At 32.2% G+C, this 14,530-nt stretch overlaps 1 protein-coding gene across 3 annotated transcripts in view; it reads left to right on the forward strand.

Moving 5' to 3' along the window:
• Positions 1 to 14,530, forward strand: part of NBEA (neurobeachin) — a 607,091-nt gene that overhangs the window by 111,082 nt on the left and 481,479 nt on the right. The gene's annotated exons all lie outside the window — the stretch shown is intronic.

A 14,530-nucleotide genomic window follows, 5' to 3' on the forward strand; every position in this document is an offset into this window, starting at 1 on the left:
ATGCACTTTCCTCCACTCAGTAGTCCCTGTTTATGAAACTTTTTATTGTTTATATAAGCCTCACCTCTGTTGGCACTACTTTATTATTGTTCTAATCATTGATGAGTTTTACTGTATATAGGGGGCGTAATATTAAAATAATTTATTGAAGGAATAATCTTATTTTCTGGAGCCTTTAAAAATAGGCTTTATTTGTGCAGGAGAAATTTTGTGGCTTTGTTTTATCATGAAAGCTACATGTTATAGTTGTTATATGTGTGAACTTTCAAGTCAGACAGACTTGGCTTCAAATCCCTCGTTTACTATTTATTATTTACACAACTTTAAGTGTTATTAACTATTTTGTGTTTCAGTTTCTACCATTATAATAGAATAATATAGAATATTATATATAGAGAGGATAATAATAGCTCACTGGATTTTTTAAATTAAATGCAACAAAATATGTAGATTGACATACATGCTGGTTTTGTTATTATGATGACAATGGGTTAGGTAATCTAGATTATCTCTAATAGTACAGCTTTATATTTCAAAATATATATCATCAATCATAGAGACTGATTGTTATAATAGGGGCCGTGTTACTTTATATTTGAAATGTTCTACCAATAATGTTATTTATAATGGAGAATTAGTTATTTAAGTGATGAAGTAGGACTTATATTTTGAATTTCAGTTGTAGTGATGAAAACTGATTGTCAACCATCTATTTTCTAGATATAGTGGTTTAAAATTGAGGAATGTGTTAACTCAAGTTTTGAAGTCAGTACCAAGTTAAAAAAACTTTCAAGGGTTTAAGATGATTTTTCTTTAGCTGGTTTTTGGATTTTGTAGGTACCCCATTAGTATTTAACTCTCCAGGAATAACACTTTTTATTGCTTTTTCTTTTAACATGTAGTTTAGCCTTTGTGAAACAAAAGAAACAAAAAATGAACCACAAAAGGAATAAATGTTACTGAACTGAGTTAAATAGCTTGTGGCAACACATACAGTATTTCTAATGTAATTTTGTTTTGAGTAAGTAAATAATGCCAGTATGTAGTTGTTGTAGTGATTTCAGACTATTCATAATGATTCTCAAGCACCATGATCATCTTGAGTAATTCTGCCAAGTGATGAAAGCTATTTGCAAGTTTTGTCATTCCTCAGGGATTAATACTATTTTATATTGGACTGGTCGATCGATCCCATTCTGTCCAGGTATCATTGAGAGCAATAATTAAACAAATTACCTTTCACTAGACATTTAGTAAATATTTATTTAATGTATAAATATGAACAAATGTTTAATAAATGATTTCAAGAAGTATAACTCCAATCTTGAAATAATCATAGCTTCTGCATTTTGTGTTTAGGAATGACTCATTGAATTAGAAATTTCATTTTCCTTTGGTTTGGATGATCATATATATGGTCTGTAAATGTCCTGTCTTTCTCTGACTTGGCCCCAAAACCCCTTTAGTTTGAGTGTGTGTTTCTAAATTCTATAGATCATAGAAAGCAAAACAAATCTTCCTCATTTGTTTGACTTAGGAAGAATGTGCTTTGAAAAAACATGTTTTCTGGTACAAGGTATAAATAGGTTTTTATATATCAAAGGATTAAAAATACACTAAGAGAGTAGTTCTCAAGCCTTCTGTTGGTGTGAGACTAAGGCTCAACCTAGTGTCCTATTATGTACTCTCTGTTCTTAGGTGATGGGGCTATCTGAGCGTATGTAGTAGTAGCACAAGGCATTTACTGAGTACTTACTGTGTGCCAGTAGCTGTTTGTAATTGTATTACCTCATTTTATCCTGTTCTGCTGATGAGAGAGATAAAAATTGAGTACCTTGTTGAAGGTCACAGAGATTTAAGTGGTAGATTAGGACCAGAATTCTAATTCTGAGAGCCTGATTCCAGAGCTCTCGCTCTGAACTACCATGATTAACTCTGAGAATCACCTTTGCAAGCTATGGAATGATTTTAATACTGTAATGCCAACTTTATCTGATAGTAGTATGAATTAAAATAAGATAGAATATATAAACTGTGTATCACAGCGAGTGTCTGGTACATAGTAGGCACTTAATGAGTTTTCTGTATTTCCTCAGTAAATATTAGATTGTCCATTGATGTGATGCAATTTTGTATTATTAAAATGTGTTTTTAATGCGGTTTTAACTCTGATAAATTTGATAAATTAAAACTCAACCATAAGTGATCATTTAAATTAATTCTTGTAATTGCATAAATATTTTTCTCAGGAAAGTGTTCTTTTTGTTTCTAGTTATAATACAGGTTGTTTGATAGACTGCTTGATGGAATGTAAGCTATACAAAATTTAGAAAATCCCATAAAGCATTTATGTCAATGATCCTATAATTAAGAATCCTCTTGTAATGTGAATATTATGACTCATTAATTAGTTTGTTTTGTGGGCTTAAATCCAGATTTTTTCCTAAAAGCTATCTTGCTAGCCAAAGTTATTCCAGTAATTATCTTGAATTTTATAGCCCCTTTAATAATTAAATTTTCATTATAAAGTCCTGGTTAGCACCACTGTCATTTGTAAACCAACACAATTACCTGGAAATTCCAGCATTTCAGTGTCTAACAACCCAAATTTCCCCTTACACTTCAAAGTGGCATAAAATCCTTTGTCTGTGTTTTCTGATTTTTAGTTCAGGGAAAAGTGACTATTACACAGCTAATGTCAAAAATTTCTACATATTTTCTCCGAACTGACATAAAAAATGAAATGTGACTGCTTTTTGTAGGCTAAAGAAGTGAAATTAGTACTTGTTTGTAATGATTGTCTCCCTTGTGGAGGTTGTTGTTTGTGTATGTAGAATATAATTATTATTAGTTTGGTTTCCAGAAGTATTTAAACATTTAAAAATGTATATATATAGAATTATGTTCTCCTTATTTTCTTTATGTTTTTCAGGAAAATGTACATCTGTCACTTCTTTATATGCATATTTACTATTTTGCCTTTTTTTTTTTAAGTTTACAAAATTAGTAATGAAAGTATTCTTTGAAGTGAAACAGACACAGAAAGTATATTTGACATATGTATACCACTACTTATATTAAAGGAGGAAAACCAAATAATAATTTTTTTAATGAGATTTAACTAGAGTAAAATGGAATGTATATTGAATTCACTGTGCAAATAAATCCATAAATAAAAATTAAAATACAGTATTCTGCCTGAAACATAGGGAAATTATAGTGTAGTGTTCAAATAGCTTTCTCTTCTTTGTCAGCCAAGTTCTTTTTACTCCATGGATCCTTTACAGAAGATATCTGATAATAAAGTTTATGGTACATCTAACAATTTAATGAGTTTGTCAACTGTCAACAAGAAAGGCCATTTTGTTTCTTGTAGACTTAGGACTTCTGATTCATTGACTTTCCAAATAAGGTATTTTTTTATAGTCCATTTTAAAGTGTTCTTCATAATAAGTGATTGCTTTTCTACAATAATTCCTTCATAAAAAGTTTCCTTTAAATTTAGTGAAATCTGTTTTTAATGCTATATTAGTTTGTGCTGTTTCAATTTTCAACACATAATTTTGCTCTGTGCATTTTCCCTGCCATAAAGGAAGGCTTCTGCTTTATCTTTGACCAAAAACAAACAAACAAACAAACAAGGCATTGTTTTGGCAAAAGGGTAACTACAAATTATTAGTTGCAGGAATTTGGGCAACCATGGACACATCTTTACTGAATTTGTTGCCTTAATTTTCCTCTAGTTTGCATATCAACATTCTCTGTCCTTAAATATTTTAATGATATTTTGTAACTGAAGGTGTTGTTATTTTATGCATGGAATAGCATTTATTTCTTTAACTCTTCTATGTCTTTACGTTGCTTTTGAAAATAATAAGGTAAATTGCTTCATTTATTTTGTTTTGTTTTTATGATATTCATACAGTCTAAATCTAAAATAAGTATTATTTGCATTTATGAGGGACATTGCCATATGCCCGAATATTCACAGTTCATCCTCAGAAGCTCAGAATATTTCTGATGGGAATTGGGTATAAATCCCCCAAGTGCTTATGCTCTCTTCCCTTTCTCTCCCCTGAATGTGATGACCGTTATGTGCAGTGAGTGGTATCTTCAATAAAAGAATTAATAAGGCATCATCAGGAAATTCTAGTTAATTTAGTATGGTAATTTTTTGAAATTTTTTTTTTTTTTTTGATGTGGACCATTTAAAAAGTCTTTATTGAATTTGCTACAATAGTGCTTCTGTTTTATGTTTTGGTTTTTTGGCCACGAGGCATGTGGGATCTTAGCTCCCCAACCAGGTATCGAACCCACACCCCTGCATTGGAAGGCGAAGTCTTAACTACTGGACTGGCAGGGAAGTCCCTAGTATTATAATTTTTTTTTTCCTAGTATTATAATTTTATTGGCCTTTATTTTATTTTGTTTCTGGGTTTATGGTCTTACTACCTAGATGGACAACACCCAGAGCTTTTTCTCTCTCAGCCTTCTATTTAGGCTCTTATACCCAAACTCAAACTCAACCTTCTCCAAATAAAAACTCATAACTTTCTCTTCTGCACATTTTCTATCACTTTTGGCATTCTTTTTATTTTTAAATGTTTAAATTAATTTTTATTTTTGTTGAAGACTTTATTTTTTAGAGCAGTTTTAGGTTTGCAATAAAATGGAAAGGAATAAATAGATTTTTCATATACTCCCCCTCTTCACACGTACATATCCTCCCCTATTATCAACATCACTCACCAGAATCGTATATTTTTTTAACAAGGATGAACATAAATCAATAGATCATAATCACTTAAAGTCCATAGTTAAGAGTTCACTCTTGGTATCATACTTTTTATAAGTTTGGACAAAAGTATAATGCCACATATCCATCATTATAATATCATAAAAAATATGTTCACATCCCTAAATATATTTTGTGTTCTACCCTTTCATACTGCCCCCAGGCAACCACTGATCTTTTTATTGTCTCCATAATTTTGCCTTTTCAAGAATGTCATATAGCTGAAATCATACAGAATGCAGCTGTTTCTGATTGTCTCCTTTCACTCAGTAATATGCAATTAAAGTGCCTCCATGTCTTTTCATGGCTTGATAGCTCATTTCTTTTTAGCGCTGAATAATATATATTCTAATATCTAAATGTACCACAGTTTATTTTTCCATTCACCTACGGAAGGACATCTTGGTTGCTTCCAAGTTTTGGCAATTAAGAATAAAGCTTCTATAAATATCTGTGTGCATGTTTTTGTGTGGATATAAGTTTTCAACTCCTTTGGGTAGATACAAAGTAGCATGATTGCTGGATTATATGGTAAAAGTATGTTGAGTTTTGTAAGAAACCCCCAAACTGTCTTCCAAAGTGGCTGTACCATTTTCATTCCCAGCAGCAGTGAATGAACTAATAGATTATTAGTTTCTTGTCAGTTATTTCAGATTTTCTACATAGACAGTCATGCTGTTTGTAACCAAAGACAGTTTTATGTCTTCTTTCCCAATCTGTATATGTTTTATCACATTAGCAAGGACTTTGAGTGTCGTGTTGAAAAGGAGTGGTGAGAGGGGACATGCTTGCTTTGTATCTGATCTTAGTGGGAAAACTTTGAGTTTTTCATCATTAAGTATGACGTTAGCTGTAGGTTTTTTATAGATAGTCTTTATCAAGTTGAGAAAGTTCCCGTTTATTCCTAGTTGCCTGAGAGTTTTTATCATGAGTGGCTGTCAGATTGTGTCAAATGCTTTTTCTTCATCTGTAGATGTGAAAGTGATTTTTCTTTTTTTAGCCTATTGCTGTCTTGAGCCAGCCTTGCATACTTTGGATAAATCCCATTTGGTTGTGGAGTATAATTCTTTTTATCTTGTTTGGATTCAATTTGCCCATGTTTTGTTGAGGATTTTTGCATGTCTGGTCATGGGAGATATTGGTCTGTAGTCTTCTTTACTTATTATGTCTTTGTCTAGTTTTGGTATGAGTGATGCTGTCTTCATAGAATGAGTTAGGAAAGTAGTTCCTCTGCTTCTATCCTCTGAAAGAGATGTAGAGAATTGGTATAATTTCTTCCTTAAGTGTTTGGTAGAATTCACCAGTGAACCCATCTGGGCCTGGTGATTTCTGCTTATTAATTATTGGTTCAATTTCTTTAATAGATGTAGGTATATTCAAAATGTCTATTTCTTCTTGTGTGACTTTTGGCAGGCTGTGTCTTTCAAGGAATGTTTCTTTTCATCTAGGTTTCCAAATCTGTGGGCATAGAATTGCTCACAGTGTCCTTTATTATTCTTTTAATTTCCATGGGATATGTAGTTATGTCTCTTCTTTCAATTCTAGTATTAGTATTTCCGTCTTCTCCCTTTTTTTTCTTTGTTAATCTGGCCTAGAGGCTTATCAATTTTATTAATCTTTTTAAAGAGCCAGCTTTTGTTTTCATTGACTTTCTCTATTGATTTCCTGTTTTCCGTTTCTTTGATCTATACTCTGGTTCTTATTATTTCTTTTTGCTGCTTACTTTAGATGGCATTTACTCTTCTTTTTCTAGTTTCCTGAGGTGAAAATTTAGATTAATGACTGTTAGATTTTATATATATATATATATATATATATATATATTTTTTTTTTTTTTTTTTAATTTCATTATAGAGGTCTGAGCATCCAATTCCAATATGTGGAGGCATGGTTTCCCCCCCATACCACCAAAGATTCTCTGTGACACCAGCTGGGTATCCTATCGTTTAACTCAATTCTGACACCCAAATCTGACATAGCATCAGATCCCACAGGTTAAGGGCTCAGTCTCACAAGACTGGCCCTCTTCACTTTAGATGCCAGTTGTAAGTCCGGGTTATCACCTGTGCTTCTGAACAACTGACTGTAGATGGTAGGTTCCAGTAACCTCCTCCTTGGACTTCAGGCGATAGTTGCAAGTCCAGGTCGTTACTGGTACTTCTGACTGACTGGATATAAACCAGAGGTTCCCGCCACCCCCTTGGGTTCGATTACTTTGCTAGAGTGGCTCACAGAGCTTAGGGAAACATTTTACTTACTGGATTACTAGTTTATTATAAAAGGATGATGAAGGATACAGATGAACATCCACATAGATGCATAGGGCAAGGTATGGGGAGAGGGCATGGAGCTTCCATTCCCTTTGCAGGTATGCCACCCTTCTAGTACCTCCATATATTCACAGACTGGGAAGCTCTCCCAGCCCTGTGTTTTTTTTTTTTTTTAATGGTGGCGTCATTACATACACATGACTGATTAAATCAATGACCGTTGGTGATTGAACTCAATCTCCAGCCCTTCTCCCCTCTCTCCCTGGAGGTAGGTGGGTGGTAGGTGGGCTGGACTGAAAGCTCCAACCCTCTAATTATATGGTTGGCTGTGTTGGCAACTAGCTCTCATCCTTAAGTGAATTCCAAAAGTCACTTCATTAACATGACAGAAGACACTTTTTATTACTGCCATCCCTTAGGAAATTTCAAGGGAGCTCTGCCAAAAATGGGGACCAAGAACAAATGCATATTTCTTATTATAAATCACAATATCACAACATTCAATGCTCTAAATTTCCCAGTAATGATTGCTTTCATTTTATTCCACAGATTTTGATAAGTTGTATTTTCATTTTCATTTCATTCAAAATATTTTTAATATCTCTTGAGATTTCTTCTTTGACCCATGTGTTATTTAGAAGTGCACCGTTTAATATTCACATTGTGGGATTTTCCAGGTTACTGATTTCTAGCTAATTCCATTGTGATCTGAGAGTAGACATTGTGTGATTTCCACTATTTTAAATTTGTTAGATGTGGTTTATGGCCCAGAATGTTGTCTAGCTTAGTGAATGGTCTATGCGAGCTTGAGAAGAACATTTATTCTAATGTGGTTGAGTGAAGTAGTATATAGATGCCAATTATCTCCAGCTGTTTGTTGGTGTTGTTGAGTTCAACTATGTCCTAACAGATTTTCTAACCCCTGTAGTTGTCCATTTCTGAGAGAGGGATGTTGAAATCTCCAACTATGATAGTGATTTCATCTATATCTCCTTACTGTTGTAGCAGTTTTTGCTTCACATAATTTTCTGTTCTGTTGTTAGGTATATGCGCTTTAGGTATTGGTATCTTCTTGGAAAATTGACTCCTTTATCATTATGTAATGCTGTTCTTAATCTCTGATACTGTCCTTGCTTTGAAGTCTTCTCTGTCCAAAATTAAAGTAGGTACCCCTACTTTTGTTTGTTTGGTTTTTGTCAAAGGTGCAAAAGCAGTGTAAGGGAGGAAGGATAGTTGTATGCTAAAATGAGCCTCAACCTCAACCTCATTAAAAATTAACTCAAATATCAGCTGTAAAGGTAAGATATAAAACTGCAGAACTTTTAGAAGAAAACATAGGAGAAAATCTCTGCAACCTAGGCTATGCAAAGGCATTTTAGAAATGACCTTAAAAGTGTGATGCATACAAGGAAAAAATTGGTAAATTTGACATTGGCTTCATCAAAGTTAAATTTAACCTTTTACTCTGCAAAAGAAACAATGAAAAGACATTTTAAAGATTGGAGGAAGATGATAGAAAATCACTTATTTGACAAAGGACTTACATCAAGACTACATTTAAAACTCTCAAACACTAGTAGTAAGAAAGCATGAAATCCAGTTTTAAAAAATGGGCAAAAGACTTGAGCAGATACTTCACCAAAGAAGGCATAAGGATGTCAAAATTGCACATGAAAAGATGTTCAACATCATTAACCAATGTATTTAAAACACTATGAGATGTAACTACACAGTTAGTAGAAAGGCCAAAAAAAAAAAAAAATACTCATGATGCCAAGTGCTGCTAAGGATGAGGAGCAACTGGAGCATATTACTGGTGGGACTGGCAAATGGTACAGCCATTCTGTCAGTTTGGCAGTTTGTTACGAAGTTAAACATATACTTACCATATAATTCAGCCTTTCTACTCCTGGATTTGTATTTGTGAGAAATGAATGAAAACTGTTCACACAAAAACCTTTATGTGAATGTTTACAGTAGTCCTATTCATAATTGCTATAAACTAGATACAGCTCAAATGTACCCATTAGGTAGTCTGTTTATTCAAGGGAATACTATTCATCAATTAAAAGAAAAAAAAATCTTGATGTATGCAACTACTTAGATGAATCTCAAGAGACAATATGTTGCAGTCAAGAAGGACATATTAAGAAGATTACATACTGTATGACTATCTATATGACATTCTTGAAAAGTCAAAGCTATATCCATATAAGAGATAAGTAGTCACCCAAGGTTGTTTTGGCTGTTGAGAGAGTGTGACTGCAAGGGTATAAAGGGATAGGATAAATGAGTTTTTTGTGTATGATGGAACTCATCTTATCTTGATTGTGGTGGGGTTATACAAATCTATATATCTAACATTCTCAGAATTACATACACACACAAACACACAAAGAAAAGAAGTAAAGAAGTTGGTTTTACTACATGATCATTTTAAAAACTAAATTAATTATGAAAAGGATAGAAAATTCCTGGATGTATATGAAGCCTAAGTATCAAATAATTATTTCATCTTTTTGTGTAGCTAGCTGTTTTAATATTTATTTTATTTACTTTTTTTTGGTAATTTCAGCACTTCTAGGGTGTATTTTTAATCCTGCTTTTATAAAATAGTCTGAGGCTTGGCTGAAAGTAGACCCAACACCAGGAGAAGGGACTATTTGGCTTCCCTGCTGTGCATGTTTTGATCTTGAAGGGCATTAGAGTATGCATATATAGTTAAGATCACCTATTTGTCACTGTAACCTATCTCTGTTTTTTCTTTGAAGCTTTGAACTTCTTAGGTATTGGGGAGTTACATCATTAAATTTCTAAATCATTCATGTATCCATGGATTATACACGATAGTGGTGCTGCCACTAGAAACATGTCCAGAAAGCTCTCATAAAGGTGCTAGGACATTTAGAGCATTGTGATTGTTTGTTGGCTGGAATTAAATTAAAAATGAGTAGGCTTTAAGAGTTATCTCTTTTACAGTGGAGCGTTATAATATCTATTGGTTATTGATAGAGAATTATGAATAGAGATGATCAAAAGGCTATTTGGTTGTCAAACTATGTAAATACTGGTAAATGCTATATGCTAACACATAATGATGTTATAAGAGGTTTGGAATTCCTCTACATGTACATATTTTAAAATTTCGTTTCCTTCATAAGACAACTTTTGACACACTACAGTTACAATTTTACAAATGTCTATTTTTTTGCTATAATATATTTTGTCAGAAATAAAATAGGCTGATGAAACATAAAATTAAAATCTGTTGCCAGACAAAGGAAGGTAAAAAACTGTGATAGCCAGACTAACTTTTAATAGAGCCTTTAAAGAATGTTCTTAGATAGCCATGCCAGTCATGAGGCTGTCTGCCTCCTTATGAGGCTGAAAGAAAAGGGAGAAGTTACTGAGGAGAGATTTCATGGCTAACAGAGGCTTAGTGATTTCATGTGCTACCCAGTGTATTTCATCTGTCCTCACATTTTACTGTACTGCATTTCACTGTTTTCCTTATTTGACTCTGCAGATAAATGTATTTTACTTATTTCGGCATGTATCTCCACTTGATGTTTGAATTGATGAATGTGACAGTTTGTGTGTCAGGGTTTATTGCCTAGGTAGGCAGTTAGGCAGTGGTCTTTTGAGATAGCATCTTCAGGAATACATGGTCTAAAAGTGACTGCTAAATGTACATGGAGTTAGAAGCTTTTGGTTTAGAACTTTCTAATTTTGAACTGTGAAGGAATTTAACTCTTCTAACTTATTGTGGGATTTTTTTGTGTCACTGGAAATTAATCGTATTGAGTGTGAAATTATCTTGGGTATGGACTTGAGTTGATTTCTTTTACAGTTTTATTCCTGCTATGATCACTCTCATCTTGGAAGATTTTTGTAGTGAAAGAAATAGCATAGAAACCATATTAGATATTTTATATATTTATTCATCTTTTGCAAGATTTCAATGTTTCTCAATACTAAATTAGGCTACATAAGAGATGAAACCTTATGAAAAAGTCAAAAGAATTTCCCCCGTTACTGGTACCTTAAATCTTATTGGAACTTAATCTACTTCTGAATTTATTCTGACAATTATTTTGCCTGTAGTGTTTCTCAAGAGATTAAAAACACCCTTATGTAAGTGGATGAGGTGTTGAATTTCAGGGGGAATCTTTAAGTTTTACATTATTAATTCCATTCTTCTTAATATATTTAAACAGCCCATCTAGCTGAGGTGCTTTGTTTCCCTACAAAGCAAATTGAAAAGCCAGTTTCCTGTACCCTAAGAACTGCCTTTGAACTGAACTTGGGTTATATATTAAATCTTAATAATTTCAGTTATAAATTAAGTCTATCTTTATGATATATTGCATCTTTAATAAAATTCCTCAAAGATAATACAGGTTTTGGGATCATATTACATGAGTTATCTACGTCAGTTATTTTTAAAAAATAAATAAAGGACAAGTTGAAATGGATAAAGTTATATTAAAATCAAGTCAAAATCTATATTTACATAAATTTTAATGGCTCCTAAAGGTAGTACGTATTTTTTCATTAGGAAGAAAAATGAGTCATGTTTATACGTAGTTGTTAAATATTATCCGGTATTTGTGGGCCAAGACTATTGTGGTAATTCTTTAATAATGTGGACCAGAAAGCTCTGGAGAGATTATTAATATGCTAAGTCATTAGAGGTATTGTTGTATTATTTCCTTCATTTTTCTTAAGGTATAGCCCTTTGCTAGTGTGATATTTGAAATAAATGTTTCCTAATTTAATTAAAGCTCATTAAAGAATCGGAAGATGGTAATTATTTTGAAGAAATAACCCTATAGTTTATTAGTGTCATTTTCCTTAAAAGGAGACAGAATTAAAAACCCTCAACCATTCCTGAAGTAGAATTGCTACTTACAGAACATACATTATAGTACTGTCTATTGAAAAGTTTAGCAATTTGACTTTATGAGGTAAAAACCAGTTTACTTTTTGTCTATCAAGTAAAATATTCCTGTGAAAATCTGTTTCTGGGTATTGCTATACTTTTCAAAAGAATGTTCTGTGTTGTGTATACTAGTTTTGGCTGACACAGATACTTGCTTTTTGGTTTATCCTGTATATTTAGATCCTCTACAGATGAACTGATGTGTCTAGACAGGAAGTGGTATGTAGGAGATATAGGAATGGGCTGAAGTATCCTTTATATTTGCCTTTGTATCTAGGGGAGTTGGAAATAGGCAAGAATGGAGAGAAATTTTGTATGGCAGTACACAGAATTTTGCAAGTTAATTGTGAGCCCTGAAGCAATCCGATGCATTTTAGTTACTGGTAAGTTTGTTAAATTATGTTTGAAAATGTACCTCTTCGAAGATGGCCATCTATTTACTATTAAGTCCACCATGTCAAATATACCTATTTTAAAGATTTTTTGAAAAGATGTAGTATTGCTATTGCGTTGGGTTTTAGGTATAAATTAAAAATACTTTTGTTAGTGAATGCATTTGACTTTTCAATTGTTGTCACAGTTAAAATTGAAGTGAAATTAACATATGGGTAGTCTTGTGTTAATATTTTGGAATAATAAAATTAATATTTCTGATTTTGTAATGGAACTCCACTGTGTTTACAAGTCTGAGTTAATTCATTAGATGATTGAGAAAAAGTAGTCCTTCTGACATAAAAGAATAAGAAAATCCATGGCATCTTTGTAATTTTGTATGGTTCTATATAGGAGGGTGATTTATTGTAAGAAATACTTTTTTGCATTTTTTTCATGGACCATAGGAACCATAGTGAGGCATTTCTAGTCCTTCTTTTTGGCAGTGCTGATGTTTAGGAGTCTTAGTCATCTTTCCCCCTAAATCACTAACTCAGGTGTAGGTAAGAATTCCATGAACAGATTAGGAAATTGTGTAATCTCTATGCAATAGTTTTCTTTATTCTTTTCAAACACTTAGGCAGATGTATTATGTGTATCAGTGCTTAAGCAATTATTTGTGAAGTGGCTTTGACTATTGATAAAATTCATGTAAATTGGATTAGATTGCTTAATAGCTGTTCTTTACAGAAACATTAAAAAAAAAAATCTCAAGGGATTCTTTGGTAGTTGTGTTTTTCTTGTAAATTTCCATCTTTGACTTAAGGACAAAGTAAAAGAATATCATTGATTTGCAATACTAGTTAACTGTTTCCTTTTTTGTGGCTTAAAGATACAGGGCCAGTTAATGTAATTGAATTTTAATTTCTTGTAACGAAGTAGTTTATTTACGTATATACTATATTTTTCTAGCTGATATCATGTAATCCATTAAACTATCAATTTTGTAGCGATAATAATAATGTTAATTTTGCTGTTGGTTCTTTTTATGAGAATATTTCTGATTTGAACAAGAATAGCCGCATTATCAGATAAATGTGTTGTCAATCCTATAGAAACCTGAAGAGCTAGAGTAACTTTAGAAAACAGAATAACTTTAGATTCCTTTTGAGCCTTAACAATTTTCAAGTTTTCCTCATTACCAAATTTTCTTAATTTCATGTAGAAATGAGTATTTGCGCACTTAAAATATATTTAGAAATTTATGTGAATGTAAATAGACAATTTGGGGTACATTATAAAGCAGTGTAAATGGATATTATTTTAATGCTGATAAAGTCTGGCTTAGAGTCATTTATTGTTATAAACTACAGTAAGCATATATAATGAAGGAGTATATATTTTCTTTGTTAGGAATGCTATCATGTATCGATGCTGCTGATTGAAAATTGTTCATGTAATTTTGTGAAGTAGTACATTATGAAAGCTTAATGTAATGCAATCATTTATTTTTCTTTTGTTTCTTCCTTCATTCCACAGACATATCAAGTGCTTTATGTTTGTCTGGCATATATCTTCGTGCTTTTATGTATTTGTGTATACATTGTGTAATCGATTGCCACTTTTTATTTCAATATGACATAAATCGTCTTATTTTCTTTGCTCTCATAAACTTTCCTGGGCGCATATATGGACATAAGTAACATGTTGCATATTTCTCTGGATATTTAAATACATATATATAAGTTGTTTTTAAAAACAGGTCTAAATGAAAAGTTTATTTTAGAAAATAGGTGTATTCTTCCAAGGCAATGTTGTGAACATATTTTAAATTCTCTAAGATAGCATGTTCTTCAAAAGAATATTGTGATAAAGTCTATATTATGGAGAAGTGCAATATTTGTGGGTGTGTTTCTTACGTTAGATTTACTTCAAGCAGGGAATATATATGTGTAACGATAAACTTTGATATTTTACCTCGGAATACAAAAAAACTCCACAGTTGTGTTTCTATATAATGTTTAATTTTAAGGAGATAAAACAAGTTTTTTCATTCTTGTGAGAAATATTCTTGCATAATGTACTAGTCAGCAAAGTAGAGATTAAATTTGAATATGATTGTTACCTTTCGGAATAATAAAATAATAATAA

This window comes from Eschrichtius robustus, chromosome 18 (genome assembly GCF_028021215.1).
Source record: "Eschrichtius robustus isolate mEscRob2 chromosome 18, mEscRob2.pri, whole genome shotgun sequence".
NCBI lineage: Eukaryota > Metazoa > Chordata > Mammalia > Artiodactyla > Eschrichtiidae > Eschrichtius > Eschrichtius robustus.